A 12,370-nucleotide genomic window follows, 5' to 3' on the forward strand; every position below is an offset into this window, starting at 1 on the left:
TTGCAGTTACAATGTGGAATAGGGATCTGCTTTTAACAATACAAGAGGTGTGTGTGTGAGTTGTTTCTTAACCTCGTTATGTGCCATCACGTCCGGTCAGGAGCAGCTTGTGTACCACAACAAAGGAGGTATCTCACCCCCACACCTTTGGGTGGAGTCACTTTCTTTGCCCTAGTCATGATCTGCCCTTGCTTTGGGCACTTTTCTCTTTTAATCCTAGTCAGGGTATTGGAGCTGGGTGGATAAAAGGAGCTTAAAATAATAGGGCGTAGGAGTATAGTGAGAGTAAAGTACTCAGCTCCCCTCAGTCACCTGCATCTTTTGTTCTACAAAGGTTTCCATGGTCATTTACAGGAAGATGAGATACGATTGCCCCCATCACATCTATTTTGATCTTATTACTACAAAATGAAGGATTTGACCAAATGCTACCATGATTCTTAGAATTCTAAGGGGTTTCAGATAATGAAGTTTCATTATAAATCAATGTTAAAGACAACTATAATAAAAACAACATATCCAACCATGCATATATTTCAGTTCGTTTTTCAGTGGGATGCAACCTGCTACGAGCAAATAAAAAAAATTCCAATAATTATAAGGAAAAAATAAATATGTGCCATGAGTAATTTATTACATGCAAAACTAAAAAAAAGCCCACAGCAGGGAGAGGAAAAATTGAGTGTTAAGAAATTATGTCTCAAAGTCTCATCACTAAGCTACTTCAGAACTTCTAAGTAGATATGGTAGGTTTCAGCTGTAAAGAACACAACAAAATATGCTGAAAGACAGATTCCATTGTTTTAAAAATCCATTTTGCTTGTTTATCCTGTTGAAGTGAGATAACCACCCTCTTCTACTGGTAGCTGTCTCTCCGAGTTCCTATTAAGTGCAGCCTCCTGTGAAGAGTGAATTTGAGACACTCTCTGCCTGTGATGGTTTTTCTGCTGGGGTTTATGGACTGCAGAGAATTGCACTACATTCTATGAGGCTTGCCGACTGCAGCAGATTTTTGGCAGAAGCAGACATTTTCTCATATCTGCACAGCTTGTATATTAACAGAAATCTGCCAGACACACAGAAGGAAGAAATGGGGGGACAAAAGCCTATGACCATTTTCAAATCTCAGCTCTGATAATAACTTTCTATATCATCATATGATAAAGAGTTTTGTGAAGCCCTAAAAAATAAGCAGAGGGAGATGCGAGGGATCTCTTCAGTCATGGATGGGAATGCTGCTTGAAAAATGATTTTTAAGACAGTCAAGCCTCTCTCGTCAATCCCTTCCCCCACCCAGACTTAGTTTAATTATGTAGCCCTGAGCTAAAACGGCAATTCCCAGAAGCAAGAAATCATGAAACTCAGTGTAACATATAGTTTGAGCCCAGGGTTCCTTACACCAGTAATGAATGTCTGCAAAGGAGAAAAATCACCATTGCACCACACATGTCTCAGATCACGACTTCTTTATCATAATGTCTCCGATCATGATTATTTATCATAATTAATTTAAAAGTTAATTGTCCTACCTTTCTTTCTACACAGGACTTAAGAAAAACTTTTCATTCACCTTGTTGCATAAACCTATTCTTTCCACAAGACCAGACGATATTACATGTACATACAAGAAATAAACGAGAGGGGAAGTAATGGAAGTAACTATCAACCAACATATATTAAATTGGCTAGCCAAATTGATTTTAATGTGAATCAAGGACCATCCACTATATTAGGAGTGAGAAATTCCAGATATTGCTGGATCAGAATTCCCATTAGCTCCAATCAACATGGACAAGGTTCATAGGATGGCACCAGGTCTCAAGACTCAGGTACTCAAATGTTGGGTCCATTCTCTGTTCCCAGGCTTTGGACCTGAAATCCTAGGGAATAGGCAATGTGGAAATCTTAGGATTCATGCTCATGCCTTCAGGACATGCCACACTGACGTGTTCACAAGGGCCCTTGTGTTTTCATTTCCTAGCAAGTTGTAGAGCTCCTGCTCATATTACAGAGGTCCACAGAGGCTATTCAGTTCACCATTGAGTTTCTGTATTGTTTGTCACATACACCATTTTGCCATTGTTGCTGAAGGGCCCCTATGTTGGAAGATTACAAAGGCCTGCTGGTAGAAGAAGTTGTGCTAAAATGGGCAGGAATATCCCAAGTAGCCCTTGTTCATTATCACAAAGTTCCTCCTTCTTTCAATAGCAGAAGATGGCAATGTGGCTGTAACCTGGAGATGATCATTGCTAGTGAGCTTGTAGCCCAACAGCCTATGAAGTCAGTCTGTACCCCAATTCCAAATAAGCAACGTAAGTCCATAATTTTGGGTTCAAGCTGATTTCTTATGTTGGTAGCCAAGCCATCAACAGTACAATTTCACAGGAAATATAATTTTTAAAAAGTCAATAGGCAGACTTTCAGTACAACATTGGATGGAATCATAGCAAACATCCTTTAAGTCCCAGAGACCTATGGCTAGTTCACTGAGGCAGTGAAAATGTCCTCCCGATGATCCATTCCCAAGGAGGCAGATCCAACTACCTCCAAGGCCCTATATTGGCAATAGTCACCCACATGAATTGTTGTTTCACCATTTGAACAAAATCCCTTGAAGAGACCTTTTGGCTGGACAGTGATTAATTTCTTTTTTTTTTTTATTCTGAGAAACTAAAACACATACATTGGATACAACTGATGGAAGAAATAAATGTCAAGAAGTAGTTTTAAAAACCCTGATAATTTTTAACAACTAAACTAAAGCCACACAAATCAAAGAACCTGTGAATTCCTTAATGACAGATCTGAACATCACCACAGGAAATTAGAACTTAAACTAGAAAGAAACAAGCAACTGGAGACCAAAGACCTTAAAGACTATTCAGCTTAAGTGAACTAGAAAAACTTATAGTTACAAAAATGGCAAAGCAGCAGACCTAGGTGACATCTGCATAAAACAGATAAAACTTTTTGGCACAGTAAGAAAAAAAAGTGTCTCCTTAATTTCTTTAATAATTGTCTTGACTCTCAGAATTCAGAAATTTGGGGAAAGATATGAATTCAAGTTAGAACTGGATATGGAACAACTGATTGGTTCAAAATTGGGAAGGAGTACAACAAGGCTGTATATTGTCCCCCTGATTATTTAACTTATATGCAGAATACATCATGAAAAAGGCTGGACTGGAGGAATCCCAAGCCGGAATCAAGATTGCCGGAAGAAATATCAACAACCTCTGATATGCAGATGATACCACTCTGATGGCAGAAAGTTAGGAGGAACTAAAGAACCTTGTAATGAGGGTGAAAGACAAGAGTGCAAAAAACCATCTGAAGCTCAACATCAAAAAAACTAAGATCATGGCCACTCGTCCCATCACCTCCTGGGAAATAGAAGGGGAAGATATGGAAGCAGTAACAGATTTCACTTTCTTAGGCTCCATGATCATTGCAGATGGTGACAGCAGCCACAAAATTAAAAGACGCCTGCTTCTTGGGAGGAAAGTGATGACAAACCTAGACAGCATCTTAAAAAGCAGAGACATCACCTTGCCAACAAAAGTCCGAATAGTCAAAGCTATGGTTTTCCCTGTAGTGATGTACGGAAGTAAGAGCTGGACCATAAAGAAAGCTGACTGCCGAAGATGCTTTTGAATTGTGGTGCTGAAGGAGGCTCTTGAGAGTCCCCTGGACTGCAAGGAGAGTAAACCTATCCATTTTGAAGGAAATCAACCCTGAGTGCTCACTGGAAGGACAGATCCTGAAGCTGAGGCTCCAATACTTTGGCCACCTCATGAGAAGAGAAGACTCCCTGGAAAAGACCCTGATGTTGGGAAAGTGTGAGAGCAAGAGGAGAAGGGGATGACAGAGGATGAGATGGTTGGACAGTGTCACCGAAGCGACCAACATGAATTTGACCCAACTCCGGGAGGCAGTAGAAGACAGGAGGGCCTGGCGTGCCCTGGTCCATGGAGTCACAAAGAGCCGGACACGACTTAACGAATAAACAACAACAGAAGTGGACAAATTGGCTCTGGAACTGGGATTCAACCTATTCTGGAAGGTGTTGTTTCCCTTCAAAACATGAGGTGTGTAGTCTGGGAATACACTTTGACCCACACGGTCCCTGAACACCAAGGTGCAGAAGTAATGAGGAGGACTTTTGCACAATTTTGTTTAGGGTGCCAGCTGTCATCTTTCTTGAGTCGACCTGACGTGGCAGGTTATGCTGTCTTAACTATGATGATACCCTCCATGCGCGATTCCTCTTAAACTGTGTTCAGAAATTTCAGCTAGTAGAAACTGTAGCAGCTAAACTGTTGACTGGTATGTGGTATTGTGGTCATGAAAGTGAAAGTCCTGCATTGGCTGTCAATTGATTTCTGGGACCAATTCAATGTGTTGGTTTTAACCTTTCAAGCTCCAAATGCTTCAAGGTCTGGCAATGTAACGCAGACTGTGAGACTCCCTGTTTCGTTGTTAGCCTGTCCAAATGTAAATAATTTTATGAAAGGCCCTCTTGAGAGCACCATTTCCTGTAGAGATCTTCTTGACAGGCACACATTTCCCAGTCATGGCCTGCCCTCCCATCAAAGTTTGACTGGTTTTCATTTTGCTACTTTTACGGCCCATCTCTTTAAACTGGCCTTTTAAACTGTTTTGATGTTTATTGGGTTCTTGTCATATTTTAATAGTTTTATTGTTTCGTTTGTTGCCTAGCAAAAGTTGCCTCCTTTTTTAAGTTGAATGGCAAAATAAAAATACAGTAAATAAATAAACAATTCTGTATCCTATATGGATCTAATGTTAAAAAAAAAACACTTCTGAAGATTTTGTTTTTAAAAAAGGGGGGTTGATTTAAAAAAAATCATGACATTTCATAGCATTTCTAATATTGATTGACCAGTTGGAATTACATTTACAACCCCACATGCTGTCTGTAGTTTGAGTGGCTGGGAAGGGCTATTCTGAGCTGGGGTGACTGTGTATCTGTCCAGATCTGACCAATCATTCCTGCCAGCTTTTGAATTCAAAGACAGACCCACCTCTCTGCTGAGAGTTCTATTCCTCTTTTTCATCAGTTGGTGGCAGCTGTTTGTTGCTGACGATCTGTTCAGTTGATTGCTGCTACATATGCAATATATGTATGTATGCAATAGAAAGCAGTATATGCAAGTTTGTAATCTCAAACAACTGTAAGTGAAACGACTTTGAAAATTCTTTCTCCTAAAAAAATGTCTCACAGTGAGTTAATTTTACCAGAAATTTAAAACTCTGCAAGATGGCCAGTGTGAATCATCCTTGGAATAGTGCTCACAGAAGCCCTATCCAGCTGGTCACTAAATTAGTAAACAAGCTCATGTTTGTGGAGTAAGGAGAAAAGGAGAATTCAAGACTTGGGTACATGCACACTTGTATACATGTGATCTACAATATGTGGACACTGATGGCATATTTTAGGGCATTATTGAACTCCCTCCTCTACCATGCATTCTTTTGTACATCTTGTGCACAGTGATTCTCTGTCTGATTCAGTGCAGCAAAATTGTTGCAACTCTCCCTTCTTTCTTGTTGCTTCTTTTGTTAGTTGCAGTTCCTCAGTGCTCTAAAGATAAGACATGAGGAGAACTAGCACCATGATATACTGTATAGTATAACAGAACAAAGCTGTGAATTGTAAGTGAAAGGTTTGTCTTTTTTTTAAAAAAACCAAGAATAGCATTCAGAACAATCTTTTTCTCCCAAGGGGAGGGGTGAGACTGGGCAGATCTCTTCATGTTTTTTTCTGCATTAAACAATGAAATAACTAGATACTTCCAAGTCATAGGCCCAGATGAGAGTGCTTTTTTGCCCACGAGAGAGATAACAGCTAACCAATCTTTTCTTCCTCTCAGTCTTCAATTTTTCCTCTATCTGCCCCTACTTCCAACTTTTTCTGATAACCAAACATTGTGCTCAGAAATAAAGAATGGCTATGCCTTACTGGGAAAATTCCAAGGTTAAATAATGCTTCCCCCCCCCAATGGTAATGCAGACTGAGGATTGTTCTAGAAGTCTAAGATGCATGTTTCTGAACTGAACAGCCAGAGCCAGAACAATATACAGACATTGGACAATGAAAGAATAGTGATTTTTTTTTAAAAGCCAAGGCAATGTTATTTGAGAGTCTGGTAGATGACCAACTATGTTAACAATTGCAAAACTGCAAAAAGGATGCTGAAGACATCAGAAACATCCTAAAGATCTGCCAGTTTCAAATCACAGACATTCTGGGTAAGGGAACTTGTAAAATTAAGGCTTGATTCAAAAAAAGAAATCATGAGAAACATATGATTGCTTTGATTATTATATTTGATCATTTGAATCTGACTAGGTTTGACATGAATGATCAGCAAAAACTGGGATTCCTTTTGGGAATACTAGGAGAGAATGTTGGTGTTTTCTCTCTATTTTGGATGTGGGGAGAAGAGAGGAATTCAACAATGCATTGAGTGCCTCAAGGAAGGAATTACTGAGCAAAGACGCTTACTTGTGAAAGCTCCAAATGCAAGTGACCAAAATCACTTACTGGATGGAAGGGACTCCAAAAAGAAAACCATTTCCAAAGCAAATTGCATTGTTGCTACAACTGTAGTGGGAAGGGCCATCTAGCCAGATGTTATCCCTCCCCCTGCCCTGGGCAATGCTTAATCAATGGTAGCTGTACAGGTGTTGAACGCAGAGAGCAAAGGCAGTGCCTAATGGCTGATTCTAAACACAGGCTGGTAAACAGCAGTGAGACCCCAAAGTATATTTATTTATTTCAAATATTTTTATTTTATCCCATCTTTCTCCTTAAAAGGACCCAAGGAAGCTTTCATAATTTAAAAGAATTAAACAAGTATTATATTAAAATGGTAAGTAAAATCAATATTTAAAACAAATTTAAAAGAATCCAGAGAACTTTGTTTCCAAGCCTGTTGATGTGATGGTAGTTATAAACAGAGTCTTTCATCTCAACAAGCAGCTGAAACACATGCAGAGAAAGGGGGAAAGAGCCTTGAGGTATGGCATAGATGTTTCTGAAATTGTGACCCAAAACCTGATCCTAGAGCTACAGAATCAGAACCTTGCTACAGGCATCAAGGTAAACCCACATGTTGCAAAGAGCACAAGCAGATAAAGCTGTATCAAATCTTCATTAGATTTGTTGGATCTTTATTCCTACTAGGAATTGTGAGAGAAGCACCATGATGCTAGATCTAATACATAGTGACATATCAACTACATAGTACACCATCACTAGGGAAAAACCAATGTATTCTAATCTTTGTGGCTAATTTCTCAAGGGATCGTTTTATGTATGCACTAAAGGAGAAAAATGAGATTTACAAGATACTCAAGAAATACATGGCTATGGTGACCAACAAATTTGGAAAAAAAAAGCCCAAAGCCCTTCAAAGTGACAATTGTGATGAGTACATCTCACACCACACCACAAACCTTCCCAGAGAAATATGGTATTTTGCACAGGAAGAGTGTGCCACATACCCCTGAGAAAATAGGAGCAGGAAAAAGAAGACTAAAGGTACAATCAGATAGGCATTTGTCCTGCTATTTAGTATTCTGTAAGGATGGGCTCATTCACTCATTTTTTTTCACGTAATCACATAACATAATTTCTGGAGTCAACCAGCCCATCACCAGAGTATTCCTACCAACAGCTTTCTGGGTCCCTATCAGCAGCTGCTTTTTTGTGTGCAAATAGGATCTCTCCATTTTGGTTTGTTTCCAGGACATGTGATTGATGGAAGTAAACCAAAGCAAAGTTTCCTGCCTTTAATTTGCCAGCTGGTTTCAATCTCCCATTATTGTTAAATGTCTTAAGATAGCTTAACCACTTCATGATATTGGAAAATTCAACATTTCCTCTGCTCTTTGGAAGGGCAGGGGAAATAAAAGTTGGGTTTTTTTAAAAAACTGTGTTAGGACAGCAATGATGCACTGCATCACTTAGAAAAAAGCAAAGAAAAATTGAAAATTTCTCCCAGAAGCAGGAGGAGAGGGGGTGTCTTCTTTTCTCATACACGTCAGTTGGAGAACCTGTTTGTAATCAAATCCACTGCCAAATATTGGCCACTCTACACAGTAGAGGATGGAGGAAAAAATGCTCTATGGAGGGGCAGAAAAAAAATAAAAGGGTTTTTAAAACTGTATTAGAGTGTATTAAGCTGATGCACTGCATTACTTTCAAAAAGGAAAAGGAAACCTCCTCCCAGAAGTGGGAGAAGACAAGAAGAGCAAAGAAAGACTTGTTTTCCTTTCTCAAAGGAACTGGAGCAAATAAGGTCGAATGAGGTGAGTATGCCATTTGGATGCAAAGATAGCACCAAACAACATATCAGACCTCTAGCCAACCTTAAGTGACCCTATTTAGCCTACACCAGTTAGCTTCAAATGGATCCATGTAAACAAGCCTGAAGATCTCTTTTAGAGATGACAAGATGCATTTTTCCACTTGCTGAGCAGATGCAGAACTGCCCAGCAGACTACAGGGCACTGCAATCATGACTGGAACATAACTCCAGAATAGATAGACAACCAAGGGCACCTCGAAGACCCAATTTCAACTATACATGGCAGAGCGCTAAACACTGGGGCACATAAGAGATTTTGAAAGCATAATATATTCCTATTTGTGTAAGTAGAAAAGGGTTAAGCTAGACTGTAGAACACAAAAGGCTTTTTTGATTAGCATGCTCTTGTAAGCAAGGGTTATAAAATAATGGACTTGTGAACAGGTGAAGGCAGTGTGAGAGTGGTGATCTACTTTGAAGAACAAAGGAGAGCTAATAAAAGAGGGACTTTGTTAGGGAACTCATTAGAGGAAGGGCACTATGTTGAGCCTCTCCCTGACATTGCAGTGCCAAGCCCTTCACAACCTGACTCAAACAGAGAACAGGAAAAAAAATGATACAGGAGAATGGAGCTGTACAGAAAGAGAAGATGACACAAACTGGGATACTGACACTGTTGGACTGGAAGAGGCACTGATGCTGCCCCAAGTTCCACAGCCAGCCCTCAGAGCCTGACTGTAGCTCAAAAAAGGAGTGCCAGCTCCTCATCTATCCTAACTTGCAATGTTGATGGCATCTATTGGACCAGCCATCAGGGAGAAGACTGACAAGATGTCAGCAGCTGAAGCTGCTACATGGAGAGAGATGCAAAGGAAGTGATAGAAACACTGGATACAAAAGAGATGTGGACCCTAACCCAGCTACCACCAAACAAAAGAGCTTTCGGGTGCAAGTGGGTCATCAGGTGAACAGAGTACAGAAGGGGAAGGGGAATGCTAAAAGACAATTTTAGTGCCAAATGTTTCTTGAACAAGTATGGAGAAAACTTAGATGAAACAGAGCATGGACAGAGTTCCCACTCCAGTCCTCTGAAGATGCCGGCCACAGAGACTGGCGAAATGTCAGGAAGAACAACCTTCAGAACATGGCCAAAGAGCCCAAAAAACCCACAACAACCATCAGATCCTGGCCATGAAAGCCTTCGAGAATACTTAGATGAAACCTTCACCCAATGTCAAGCTCAGCATAAGAATGCTCCTAAAGTTACTGCCTTTAAGCACATGAAAGTTAAGTACCTTGATGTCAAAATTGCACTCCTTCATGGAGAGATTGCAAAGCAGCTGTACATGAAACAACTGCAAACTGAAGAAAGACCTATTATGGACCAAAACAGGTTATAAGAGCCTAGAATGAAAAACTGAACAAAATTCTGCTACAGCAAGGCTTCAAGCAAGATGAGGCAGACCCATGCTTTCAAATACTAGAAGATTAAATGGCCATCCAACATTTATTTTGAATTGTGTTGATGATCTGTTTGTTGCAACCCAGACAGACCATGAATTCAAGGACCGACTGCCCAATCAAGGAGAGGATGCAGATGAAACTGTTGAAAAACAAATTGCAAGCATTTCAAAGTGGCATGATGTAGTCACGATGGGAGATTTCACTTATCCTGATAGCTGTTGGTAGACAAATTCTACCAAGTATGGTTCATCCAAGAAATTCCTGACATTTGTGGCTAATTAAAACAGTGGAGGGGAAAAACTAGAAGACTAGCTGTCCTTGACTTGATTCTAACCAACAGAGACAACTTGGTGGAGGAAGTGGCAGTAAGGGGAACCCTGGGTCAGAGTGACCATTTTCTACTAGAAATCTTGATTTCAAAGTAAACCAAAACAGAGTGTAGCCACATATATATGCTGGCTTTTTAAAAAGCCAATTTTAATAAACTCAGAACAAAGATAAGTAAGGTCCCATGGCAGGAGATGCTAACAAGAAAAGGAGTCTAAAAAGGGTGGGAGTTTCTACAACGGGAAATTCTAAAAGCACAACTACAAACAATTCCAACAAGAAAAAAAAGGTGGAAGACAGCAAAAAGCTCAGAGAAGACGTGAAAACAAACAAACAAACAAACAGGAAGTGGAAGGAAGGCCAGGCCACAAAAGAAGAGAATAGAGTATAGCAAGGAATTGCAGGGATTGCATAAGAAGAGCAAAAGCTGAGAATGAGCTGAGGCTAGCTAGAGACACTACAAGCAAAAACAAAAAAAAGTATTCTTTGGGTACATAAGTAGCAAAAGACAGAGAAAAGAAATAGTGGCTCAGCTACTAAATGGAGAAAGAAAAATGATAACAGAAGGCAAAGAAAAGGCAGAAGTACTTAATTCCTATTTTAGCTCAGTCTTTCCCAAGGACAGAATATGACCCACCAGACAATTGTGAAGTGCAGGTGGAAGGGACAAGATTGTAGCTGGATAAACAGTCAAGGAATACCTCACAACCTTGAATGAATTAAAATCTCCATGGCAGGATGAACTACATCCAAGGAGCTGGCTGAAGAACTGTCAGAAGCACTGTCCATTATTTGCATGAAACCATGGGAAATGGGTGAGGTGCAGATGACTGGAGCAGGGCTTATGTTATCACTATCTACAAAAAGAGCAAAAAGGATCCTGTGAACTACAGCCTGACATCAGTCCCAGGGAATATTCTGGAACAGATGCTTAAGTGGTCACTATGAAAGCACTTAGAAAACAATGCAGCAATAACTAGATGCCAACACGGATTTGCCAACAAGTCCTGCTAGACTAATCTGATCTCATTTTTTTTATCAGATAACCTCCCTGATAGACAGGTAAATCTGTAGATATATATTGACTTCAGCAAAGCTTTTGACAAAGTGCCCCATGATATTCTGAATGGCAAGTGTGGACTGGATATAGGAATTGTCAAGTGGATACAACATTGGCTACAGAGTTGTACTCAAAGGTTGATGATTAATGGCTCCTTCTCAAACTGGGAGGAGGTAACAAGTTCGGTACAAGCTTAGTCCCGGGCTCAATGTTCTTGCACATTTTTATTAATGACCTGGATCAGGGAAAATAGGGAATGCTAATTAAATTTGAGGATGACATGGAATTGGTTGGAATAACTAATACTCTGGAAGACAGAAACAAAATTCAAAAAGATCTTGATAGGCCTGAAAACAACAGAATGAAATTTAGCAGCGCTAAGTGCAAAGTACTGCACCTAGGAAAAAGAAACCAAACACAGTTGCAAGATGGGGGTACTTGGCTCAGCAGTACTACAAAAGAAAAAGATACTGGAATCATCGTAGATCACAAGCTGAATATAAGCCAACAGTAGGATATGACTACAAAACACAGCAAATGCTATTTAGGCTGCATTACAGAAGTATAGTCTCCAAAACCTGCAAGGTACTACTTTCACTCTATTCGGCACTGGTTAGGACTTGAGGACTGTGTCCAGTTCTGGGCACCCTACTTCAAGAAGGATGGCAACAAACTGGAAGATGTTCAAAGGAGGGCAACAATGATGATCAGGGGGCTGGAAACTAAGCCCTATGAGGAAAAACTGAAAGAACTAGGCATGTTCATCCTTGAAAAAAGAAGAATGAAGGGAAATATGATATGACTTTATAAATACTTGAAAGGCTGTCATACAGAGGAGGGGCAGAATCTGCTCTTAACCTGCTCCAGAGGGCAGGACACACAACAATGGGCTCCAGTTACAGAAGCCAGATTTCAGTTGAATATCAGGAAAAACTTCCTAACAGTTAGATTAGTACAACAATGGAACCAATTACCTTGAGAGGTGGTGAGTGCTCCAACAATAGTGGCATTCAAGAGAAATCAGGCAAGCACCTGTCAGATAGCCTTTGATTTGTATTCCTGCATTGAGCAGGGAGTTAGACTTGATGGCCTTATAAGCCCTTTCCAACTTGATTATTCTACAATCCTATGGTTCTATAACACCTTAGGAAAGAAGTGGAAATGCAATTTTAAAATGCAACAG

General features: G+C 40.1%; 1 protein-coding gene across 21 annotated transcripts in view; it reads right to left on the bottom strand.

Annotated features, from left to right (window-relative positions):
• Positions 1–12,370, bottom strand: part of LOC110082095 (protocadherin alpha-C2) — a 239,021-nt gene that overhangs the window by 49,870 nt on the left and 176,781 nt on the right. The gene's annotated exons all lie outside the window — the stretch shown is intronic.

The sequence above is a fragment of the Pogona vitticeps genome, chromosome 4 (genome assembly GCF_051106095.1).
Source record: "Pogona vitticeps strain Pit_001003342236 chromosome 4, PviZW2.1, whole genome shotgun sequence".
Lineage (NCBI taxonomy): Eukaryota > Metazoa > Chordata > Lepidosauria > Squamata > Agamidae > Pogona > Pogona vitticeps.